Raw genomic sequence first — 11,317 nt, 5'->3', positions numbered from 1 at the left:
CAGTATGGTACTGTTTCTTTTGTTTTACAACTCACTTTTTTTCCTCAACATTATACTCTGGATAACTTTACAAGTCCTCTTGAGCTACCATATGCTTTAAATGGATGCATAGTGTCTGGTATATGGACATACTATACTTTATTTATTTATATTGATGGGCACTTGAGTTCTTACCAGTATTTTTTTTTTTTGCTTTCTTCCAAATGCAAGCAATTCTGTGATCATTCTGCTATTGCTACAGGATAGGTTCCAGAAATATGATGAGTCAGAGTGCATGAAAGGTGGAATCTTGATGACTCAGAAGCACTGATTTGTGCTCCAAAGTGCAGGAGAGGATCTATTTCCCCATATTCTCGCCTATATTGGTATCCATTAGTATCTAATATCTATATTGAATACTGTCTTTTTTCTTTTTACTTTTTGGCTGTGCTGTGTGACATATGGCCTCTTAGTTCCCTGACCTGGAATGGAACCCAAGCCTTCTGCATTGGAAGTGCAGAATCTTAACCACTGGACTGCCAAGGGAGTCCTCAATATTTGACTATCTTTAATTCATATTTTATTGTATTATTCTTAATGAAGTTGGATATTTTTTCATATTTTTAAATATTTTATAATGTTTATCAGCACATTTCCCAATTTTATATTCAATTAAAAAATCAATTTGAAGTAGCTCTTTATCTGTTTTGCTTATTATTGCTTTGTCTGAATTTTGACTTTGAGTAAGGGGTGTTCAGTTCAGTTCAGTTCAGTCGCTCAGTCATGTCCGACTCTTTGAGACCCCATGAACTGCAGCATGCCAGGCCTCCCTGTCCATCACCAACTCCCAGAGTTTACTCAAACTCATGTCCATTGAGTCGGTGATGCCATACAGCCATCTCATCCTCTGTTCTCCCCTTCTCCTCCTTTCCTCAATCTTTCCCAGCATCAGGGTCTTTTCCAATGAGTCAGCTCTTCACATCAGGTGGCCACAGTATTGGAGTTTTAGCTTCAACATCAGTCCTTCCAATGATCATCCAGGACTGATTTCCTTTAGGATGGACTGGTTGGATCTCCTTGCAGTCCAAGGGATTCTCAAGAATCTTCAACACCACAGTTCAAAAGCATCAATTCTTCGGTGCTCAGCTTTCTTCACAGTCCAACTCACATCCATACGTGACTACTGGAAAACCATAGCCTTGACTAGACGGACCTTTGTTGACAAAGTAATGTCTCTGTTTTTTAGTATGCTGTCTAGGTTGGTCATAACTTTCCTTCCAAGGAGTAAGTGTCTTTTAATTTATGTCTATAATCACCATCTGCAGTGATTTTGGAGCCCAGAAAAATAAAGTCAGCCACTGTTTCCACTGTTTCCCCATCTATTTGCCAGGAAGTGATGGGACCGGATGCCATGATCTTAGTATTCTGAATGTTGAGCTTTAAGTCAACTTTTTCACTCTCCTCTTTCACTTTCATCAAGAGTCTCTTTAGTTCTTCACTTTCTGCCATAAGGGTGGTGTCATCTGCATATCTGAGGTTATTGATAATTCTCCCAGCAATGTTTATTCCAGCTTGTGCTTCTTCCAGCTCAGCATTTCTCATGATGTACTCTGCATATAAGTTAAATAAGCAGGGTGACAATATACAGCCTTGATGTACTCCTTTTCGTATTTGGAACCAGTCTGTTGTTCCACAGTCACAGACAACTAGCCAGACTGATCACATGGACCACAGCCTTGTCTAACTTAATGAAACGAAGCCATGCCATGTGGGGCCACCCAAGATGGATGGGTCATGGTGGAGAGGTCTGACAGAATGTGGTCCACTGGAGAAGGAATGACAAACCACTTCAGTATTCTTGCCTTGAGAACCCCATGAACAGTATGAAAAGGCAAAAAGATAGGACACTGAAAAATGAACTCCCCAGATTGGTAGGTGCCCAATATGCTACTGGAGATCAGTGGAGAAATAACTCGAGAAAGAGTGAAGGGATGGAGCCAAAGCAAACACAACACCCAGTTGTGGATGTGACTGGGGATAGAAGCAAGGTCCGATGCTGTAAAGAGCAATATCTCATAGGAACCTGGAATGTTAGGTCCACGAATCAAGGCAAGTTGGAAGTGGTCAAACAGGAGATGCCAAGAGTGAACGTCAACCTTCTAGGAATCAGCAAACTAAGATGGACTGGAATGGGTGAATTTAACTCAGATGACCGTTATATCTACTACTGTGGGCAGGAATCCCTTAGAAGAAATGGAGTAGCCATCATAGTCAACAAAAGAGTCTGAAATGCAGTACTTGAATGCAGTCTCAAAAATGACAGAATGATCTCTGTTCGTTTCCAAGGCAAACCATTCAATATCATGGTAATCCAAGTCTATGCCCCGACCAGTAATGCTAAAGAAGCTGAAGTTGAATGGTTCTATGAAGACCTACAAGACTTTTTAGAGTAAGGGGTGAGTTAGGGATAAAACTTAATATTTTGTCAAACAGCTAGCCAATTGAACTAACAACTTTTATTACTTAATTCCTTCCTTTCAATTGTAATGAAATGCATGCATCCCAGGGTCTAATTTTGGACTCTGTTATATCTAACCTTGTGCTGGTTTTAGAGTGATTTTTTTTTCCCCCACAGTGCATGGCATGCAGGGTCTTAGTTCCCTGACCAGGGATTGAACCTGTGGCCACTGCAGTGGAAGCGTGGAGTTGTAACCACTGGACTGCCAGGGACATCCCAAGTTTTTATATTTAGAATATAGTTGGAGATACAGATCCAAAAGTCTGAGCTGGAGATGTCAACTTGTTGACTTGGTAACTGAAGGTTAAGGAAGGGATGTACTCATTGAGGGCAGAGCATCAGCTGCGAGAGAAAGTGATCTTGGATTGAACTTCAAAGAATTTCTCCTCTTCACAGCCAGGGAGAGGGAGAGGAGCAAGAAGAGCAGAAGGGAAGGTAGTGGTCATGAGATGGGGCAGGCAGGAGAAAGGGGGCGGTGTCCTTTGCAGGTTGTCTAGTCGTTATCCAGTTTTCCACTACACTGTCTTGTTTCTTATTAAATTTTATTTTATTGAAATGTAGTTGATTTAAAATGTTGTGTTACCTGCTACGCTTTCTTGATTTAAAATTTAGAATCTTACAATAACCCTGAGAGTTAGACAAAGCAAGTCCTACTCTTATTTTTCAGGAGAAGAAACTAAAGGATTGGATGACAAATGACATGCAAAAGCAGTTAATGAACCAGTGGCTGAGCTGAGTGCAGACTTGTCTTCTGATTCCCAAGTCTCAGACATCTCTCCTTGGAAGATGACCCCTGAGCTGCCACGGGGGACATGTTGACAAACAGGTTTATTTTTTAAAGTAAATAATAGTATTTTATGATAATGTATGGTATGAGTTGTTATTTTAAAAGTTGGATGATTTGGGAAAGCACATTCCAGGTAGAAAGCACAATTTCCTGGAATAACTTCATGCATCTCTGGATGAAGTACCTGGAATAACTTCATTCCTACTGTCTACATGTAGATATGGTGTGCTTGCTCAGTCGTTCAGTCATGTCTGACTCTTTGCGACTCCATGGACTGTAGCCCACCAAGCTCCTCTGTCCATGGGATTTTCCAGGCCAGAATACTGGAGTGGGTTGCCATTTCCTCCTCCAGGGGATCTTCCTGACCCAGGGGTGGAACCCGTGTCTCCTGCAGTGGCACTCATATCCTAAAGCTGTTCTTTTTGACATAGTCTCCTAGTGTACAATCCATTTTATATAACCTTTATGAAACTTAATATATTGTGATCCTTCCTCATGCCTGTAAATAATGAGTAACTGGTTTTGAATGAGTTAGAAAAGCAAATAGAACAGCTTGGCAGAAGCAAACAAGCCTCGTTGGGTGGATGACCTTCAGTCCTACCCAGCTCCTATGATTTTTTTTATATACTTTCTATAGAACATATACATTCACTTTTTGGAATGAACAGCGGTTCTGGAACTAAAGTCTCCATGGCTCACATCAGTAATCCCCACCACTCTCATGCAATCCTGGAGGGCATGTGTTCTGTGCCTGGGCCTGACCTGATGTTCCTGGCCCTGTGGGTCCACATGGGTTTCTAGTTTTGGGAACAGAATAAACACACTCTTTCCCTGGTCCCTAAGAGGAAGCCACACTGTATTTCAAGGACGAAACTTCAGAAATCCCTACGCTTAGTTGAAGGGAACAAAACAAATAGGTTCATATGGGTCATATGTGTCAGGATGGGTCCCAGGGAGGATCCAGTTTCAAACCTGACACCGATCCAGAAGGCACGCACAGGAAGCCAGAGCGGGAGGGGAGCACATATCCTCAGGGTCAGTAGAAGCCCTGTTTGTCTGTTCGCGGTAGGGGCTGCAGATCTAAGGCACGTTTTGCTTTGATCAGACACCACTTAGCGACTAAACAATGAACAACAACCTAGATCCTGAGACTGTCTCCTGCCTGACTTAGGAAGTGTCCCTGGTGCACGTTTTCTTAGGATGTGGTCTGTCCAGCTTTGAGATGCAGGGGCTGAGATGTCATGCTGGGGAGAAAGCCCAGAAGTCTGAACAGACCCAGGGTGTGTGTTCAGAAGTCAGGGCAGTTCCTCCTCGACCTCTGTCTGAATTTCTTCAGCCTGAACTTTCCCACCTTTGCCTTTGCTCCCATTTTACATTCACCTATGCTTTTTATCACCTTTGGTCTCCTTCAACTCTCATATTTACTGTCCCCATCTTAGCGTTGTCAGGGAGGAAGACATTTGGAAGCATCACTATGAACAAAGCTAGTGGAGGTGATGGAATTCAGTTGAGCTATTTCAAATCCTGAAAGATGATGCTGTGAAAGTGCTACACTTAATATGCCAGCAAATTTGGAAAACTCAGCAGTGGCCACAGGACTGGAAAAGGGTTGTTTTCATTCCAATCCCAAAGAAAGGCAATGTCAAAGAATGCTCAAACTACCACACAATTGCACTCATCTCATACGATAGCAAAATAATGCTCAAAATTCTCCAAGCCAGGCTTCAACAGTATGTGAACTGTGAACTTCCAATTGTTCAAGCTGGTTTTAGAAAATGCAGAGGAACCAGAGATCCAATTGCCAACATCCACTGGATCATCGAAAAAGCAAGAGAGTTCCAGAAAAACATCTACTTCTGCTTTATTGACTATGCCAAAGCCTTTGATTGTGTGGATCAGAACAAACTGTGGAAAATTCTTCAAGAAATGGGAATACCAGACCACCTGACCTGCCTCCTGAGAAATCTGTATGTAGGTCAAAAAGCAACAGTTAGAACTGGACATAGAACAACAGACTGGTTCCAAATTGGGAAAGGAGTACATCAAGGTTGTATATTGTCACCCTGCTTATTTAACTTATATCCCCATTACATCATGAGAAATTCTGGGCTGAATGAAGCCCAAGCTGGAATCAAGATTGTCAGGAGAAATATCAATAACCTTATATATGCAGACAATACCACCCTTTTGGCAGAAAGCAAAGAACTAAAGAGCCTCTTGATGAAAGTGAAAGAGGAGAGTGAAAAAGTTGGCTTAAAACTCAACGTTCAGAAAAATAAGATCATGGCATCCGGTTCCATCACTTCATGGCAAATAGATGGGAAAACAATGGAAACAGTGAGATATTTTATTTTTTTGGGCTCCAAAATCACTGCAGATGGTGACTGCAGCCATGAAATTAAAAGATGCTTGCTCCTTGGAAGAAAAACTATGACCAACATAGACAGCATATTAAAAAGCAGAGCCATTGCTTTGCCAGCAAAGGTCTATCTAGTCAAATCAATGGTTTTTCCAGTAGTCATGTATGGATGTGAGAGTTGGACTATAAAGAAGTCTGAGTGCCAAAGAATTGATGCTTTTGAACTGTGGTGTTGGAGAAGACTCTTAAAAGTCCCTTGGACTGCAAGGAGATCCAACCAGTCCATCATAAAGGAAATCAGCCCAGAGTATTCATTGGAAGGACTGATGCTGAAGCTGAAACTTCAATACCTTGGCCACCTGATGCAAAGAACTGACTCATTTGAAAAGACCCTGATGCTTGGAAAGATTGAAGGCAGGAGGAGAAGGGGACGACAGAGGATGAGATTGGATGGCACCACCGACTCAATGGACATGAGTTTGAGTAAACTCCAAGAGTTGGTGGTGGACAGTGAAGCCTGGCATGCTGCAATCCATGGGATCGAAAAGAGTCAGACATGACTGAGTGACTGAACTGAACTGATCTGAGTTCTTTTGGCTGGTCTGAGAGTTAAATGAGACAGATTAACAGGAGGAGATCAAGTAAAAGTTTAATAACAACACGTGTACTTGGGAGACACCCAGGAAAACTGAGCAACTTTCCAAAATGGTCGAAACCCTCACTCTAAATACCATCTTCAACTCTGGTGGTTTAGACGGTAAAGATTCTGCCTGCAATGCAGGAGACCTGGGTTCAATCCCTGGATCAGGAAGACTCTCTGGAGAAGGGCATGGCAACCCACTCCAGTATTCTTGCCTGGAAAATCCCAGGTCAGAGGAGCCTGGTGGGCTATAGCCCATGCAGTTGCACAGAGTCAGACACATGAGCAACCAACACTTTTAAGTTAAAGACAAAAAGAGGATGTTGTGGGTAGTGGTTTGGGATTTCAGAGGGGAGGAAGTCAGTTTACAAAAAGATGGAAAAGCGAATGTTTGGTAAATAAGTGTTTGCTGGGCCAGTGGAGTCAATGGGATGCTGAGTGGAATTCTAACAAACAGACTCGGCTGGATTCCTCCCTGTCTCCACACCTAGTTCTCACTGTAGTTATCTCTGGTGACAGCTCCCTTCCTGGAACAGGCCCTCGCTCTGCATTCTTTCAGACTGTTCAGGTGAGGTAAACAGATAGACTTCTTTTTTTAAAAAATTTTCTAAATTTTATTTTTGGCTGCTCTGGGTCTTTGCTGCTCTGCAAGAGCTTTCTCTAGTTGCGGTGTACAGGGGCCACTCTTTCTTGCGGTGTGAGCGCTTCTCTTGTTGCAGAGCATGCGCCCTAGGGTGTGTGGGTTTTAGTAGTAGCAGCTCACAGTTCAGTAGTTGTGGCTTGCGGGCCCTCGGGCGCGAGGGCTTCAGTAGTTGTGGCGTAGGGGCTTAGTTGCTCTGCGGCGTATCTGTGTCCCCTGCATTGGCAGGTGGACTCCCATCCACTCTACCACAAGGGAAGTCCCAGTAAGACTTCTTGGCCTGAAATACCTTTATGAAAGTGAACAGGGCTCCTTGGAATGTGTGGTTTCCCAGCCTGTTCTGACTGGGGGCTGTGCAGCTGTCCCAGGTCCAGGAAACTGGCCAAAGCTGCAGCTGTCCTGGGACCTCTGGGGTGAGCCACACTTGGAACCCATCTTCCATCCCTAGGGTGGGAGAGAGCATTTATTTATATTTTAGAAGATTTGCTCATTTGGTCAGAATAGGTTGTTTGGCCATTTTATGCCTAAGCTGTAAAGGGGACTAGCGTTTAGTTTGTTTAGTTACTTTGGGTTTTCTCACATGGTTCTTAGAGTTGTTATATAGGTTGGACAGGGCACAGTTTAAGGAATGTGGTAGCCACCTGCCACATAAAACATCATGCTCTTGGGTCTGGAATGTATGAGGAATGATTGGAGCATGTGGCCTGGATCTTGGGCTCCCTGTTTTCAGGACATTGAAAGCTCCCATGGGAGTTATTGGCAGGTCCAGCAGCTAATTATGGCGGTGTCTTGAGGACTGCCGATCAAGCGGTGCACCGTGACCACACCTCGTGGGCAAACAAGAGTGACCTGGAAACAGCCCAGGGCCAGACCTTCTGTGGATGAGGCAGGAAGTGACCCATGTGCTTCCTTAAGTTGGAGGAGGTCTGTCACTCAAGGCACAGTGGAAGCTGATTTCAGCCAGTTTTCTCTGTCCATCAGTGTGGGTTTTGTAGGCTCTGTGGTAGGTGCTCATGGACAAAGCAGAGCACCCTGTCGGGTTCGCAGTCTTGTTTCCTGAACCAACATGTGTGTCCCCGGTCTTTGTGAAGAGCAAGCGTGGGCAGCACCCCGGGACTGCCCCTCCTTCCCAAGTGGACCAGTCACTACCCCTCAAAGGGACCAGGGGCTTGAGGGTGAGGCTGGGGAGGGGCTGGGGTAGTCACAGCCCATCCAGCTCTGAGACTTAGAGCAAAGACCCTTTGAGTCTATTCTCTTCTGCAGTTGGTTCTCTTAGTTTGCAAATTACCAGAATGATCTAAGAGGCTGTCTTTTCATCTTGAGAGAAAGGCAGGGCTGGGGACCAGTTTGCTGATGGTGACCATAGGCTGAAAAGTCCACTGGAACCACATCCCCAGGTGGCAGGAGAAGTCTGGGCTGGTGTCTGGAGGAGTGATGGTGCAGCTTCCACCTCTGTGGTTCTCAGACCCTGGGATTTCACCAGAAAAGCTGCAAAGTGAATTTGGAGGACTGGTGTAACTCTTCCAGATACCTCTACCCCACTGTTATCACCATGATTTCATTAAAGATAAGACTGCCAGTTCCAGAAAAGGGGAAAGGACACAGCCTCAATTAAGTATTATCTCTAGAGATGGGTCAAATTCAGATGTATGATTATTATATTATTCTTATTTATCTCAGTCTGGTGCCTGCTTTTTCTTAATTTCTTTTTAAAAATATTCATTTATTTAGCTGTGCCAGGTCTTAGTTGTGGCACATAGGATTTTCCATCTTTGCTGCAGTGGAATGTTTAGTTGGAACAGGTGAACTCTTAGTTGTGGCATGTGGGATCTAGTTCCTTGACCAGGGATTGAATCTGGACCCCTTGCATTGGGAGTGTGGAGTCTTTAGTCACTGGACCACCAGGGAAGTCCCCTTTCTAATACAGACAAGTATTAGCTAGGTTTATAAATCACAGCTCAGCAGACACAGATGAAAAATATTCAGTGAGTTTTTTTTTTAAAGATGTATTTATTTACTTATTTTATTTTTGGCTGCACTGGGTCTTTGTTGCTGAGTGCAGGCTTTCCCTAGTTGTAGTGATGGGGGCTACTCTCTAGTTTTGGTGTACGGGCATCTCACCGTGGTGGTTTCTCTTGTTGCAGAGCACAGGCTCTTGGGCACATGGGCTTCAGTAGTTGTGGTGCATGGGCTTAGTCTCCCTGAAGCATTTGGGATCTCCCCAGACCAGGGATCGAACCCCCGTCCTCTGTATTGGCAGGCAGGTTCTTAACCCCTGGACCACCTGGGAAGTCCTCAGTGAGAGTTTTGAAGCTATTTCCTTAGGAAAAAGGCTGAGAGGCTTCCTTATCCTGAAACTGCCAGACAAGAGTCTTCGGGTGGAGAAAGTTGCTCTTGAGCTCTTCCCTCAGGGGGGTGACCTTAAACCCATAACTGGGAAGGGGTGTGTTGGTGCCGCTGTTCATGTGGCCCTGAGGGAGAGTGTCAGGTTTTGGGGTTATTCATCACAGAGTCACCCATGAAAGATTAACCATTACCTACCTGCCGACTCATTTCCTACCACTGGAGCTCAATTTCTGGGCAGGAAACCTCCCTTAGTTCTGGAGAGGAAAACCAAGCTACAGCTTGGCCCTGAGGCCCCCAGTGGCAGATGTGATTCAGGGAAGAAGGAAATTATGTTTGTTCTGTGAAGAAGAAGATTAGTATCATGCGAGGCTGAACAATCAGAGGCTTGCCTGGAGGACAGGACAGGGTGGAGTTGTGGGGTTCCAGTTCAGTTCAGTCGCTCAGTCCTGTCCAACTCTTTGAAACCCCATGAACCGCAAAACGCCAGGCCTCACTGTCCATCACCAACTCCTGGAGTTCACCCAAACCCATGTCCATTGAGTCGGTGATGCCATCCAACCGTCTCAAACTCTGTCGTCCCCTTCTCCTCCTGCCCTCAATCTTTCCCAGCATCAAGGTCTTTTCAAATGAGTCAGCTCTTCACATCAGGTGGCCAAAGTATTGGAGTTTCAGCTTCAGCATCAGTCCTTTCAATGAACACCCAGGACTGATCTCCTTTAGGATGGACTGGTTGGATCTCCTTGCAGTCCAAGGGACTCTCAAGAGTCTTCTCCAATACCACAGTTCAAAAACATCAATTCTTCGGCGCTCAGCTTTCTTTATAGTCCCAACTCTCACATCCATACATGACCACTGGAAAAACCATAGCCTTGACTAGACGGACCTTTGTTGACAAAGTGATGTTTCTGCTTTTTAATATGCTGTCTAGGTTGGTCATAACTTTCCTTCCAAGGAGTAAGCATCTTTTAATTTCATGGCTGCAATCACCATCTGCAGTGATTTTGGAGCCCAGAAAAATATGTGGGGTTCCATCTGACATCAAAGGAGCAGGTGTGATGAGAGGGCTGGAGGGTGGACATTGTGATGGGGGACTTCCACCTCAGCCTGAGATATGGCAGAGGTCTGGGGAAGGGGAGGGGGGCAGCAGGAGAAATAGCACTTTTGGAAAAAGCCAAGCTTGGTAAAGAAACCGCCTGCCAATGCGGGAGACATGAGAGATGCAGGTTCGATCCCTGGGTCGGAAAGATCCCCTAGAGGAGGGCATGGCAATCCACTCCAGTATTGTTGCTTGGAGAATCCCATGGGCAGAGGGGTCTGGAGGGCTACAGTCCACAGGGTCACAGAAAGTTGGACATGACTGAAGAGGCTTAGCACGCATGAGCTTCAGTTAAGGCAGGGAAGTGGGGAACTGTGACTGAGAATATTGGGGCACCCGGAGCACAGGGGAGAGTGGGGGTGACTGTGGCACACTGGGTCAGTAGGGAATTTAGGCTTAGGAGACACATGGGGCATAAGCCCCAATCTTGAGGTGCTGGAGCATTGCACCAGGGGGCCTGGGCCATGATGAGATGCCCTACAGCCCTGGGAGGTCAGGTTGGAGCTCAGGTAGCAGTGTTGTCTGGAAGAAGCTGCATCAGGCATGGCAGTGGAGGGGACTTAAAAGTTGAGGTGGATTCTGTGTTCCTTAGAGAGTCAGGGGCCTCCAGACGGTCAGTGCTCTCCAGGCCTGAGCCCAGGCCAGACGTCCCGACTAGACCACAGTGCCCTTTCCCACAAGCTCGGGCAGATCTCAGGTACAGCATCACAGTTGCCCCAGGAGCCAAACCGGAAATGTGTTTACCGGCCTTGGCTTTGCCAACCTGCCCACTTCATGGATGAGAAGACTGAGGCCGAGAGAGGACAAATGATTTTCCCAGGCCAGGCTGGCACAGGAATGTCAGGTTTCCTATTCTCCATGCTGCTGTGGAGTGTCTGCTGGCTCAGGACTCCAATGGGCACCAAGCCCGCGGCTGCCCTCTGGGGTCAGCAGGAGAGAAGGGGCAGGCAGG

Source organism: Dama dama, chromosome 5, assembly GCF_033118175.1.
Source record: "Dama dama isolate Ldn47 chromosome 5, ASM3311817v1, whole genome shotgun sequence".
NCBI lineage: Eukaryota > Metazoa > Chordata > Mammalia > Artiodactyla > Cervidae > Dama > Dama dama.
This window is presented reverse-complemented; position numbering follows the sequence as displayed.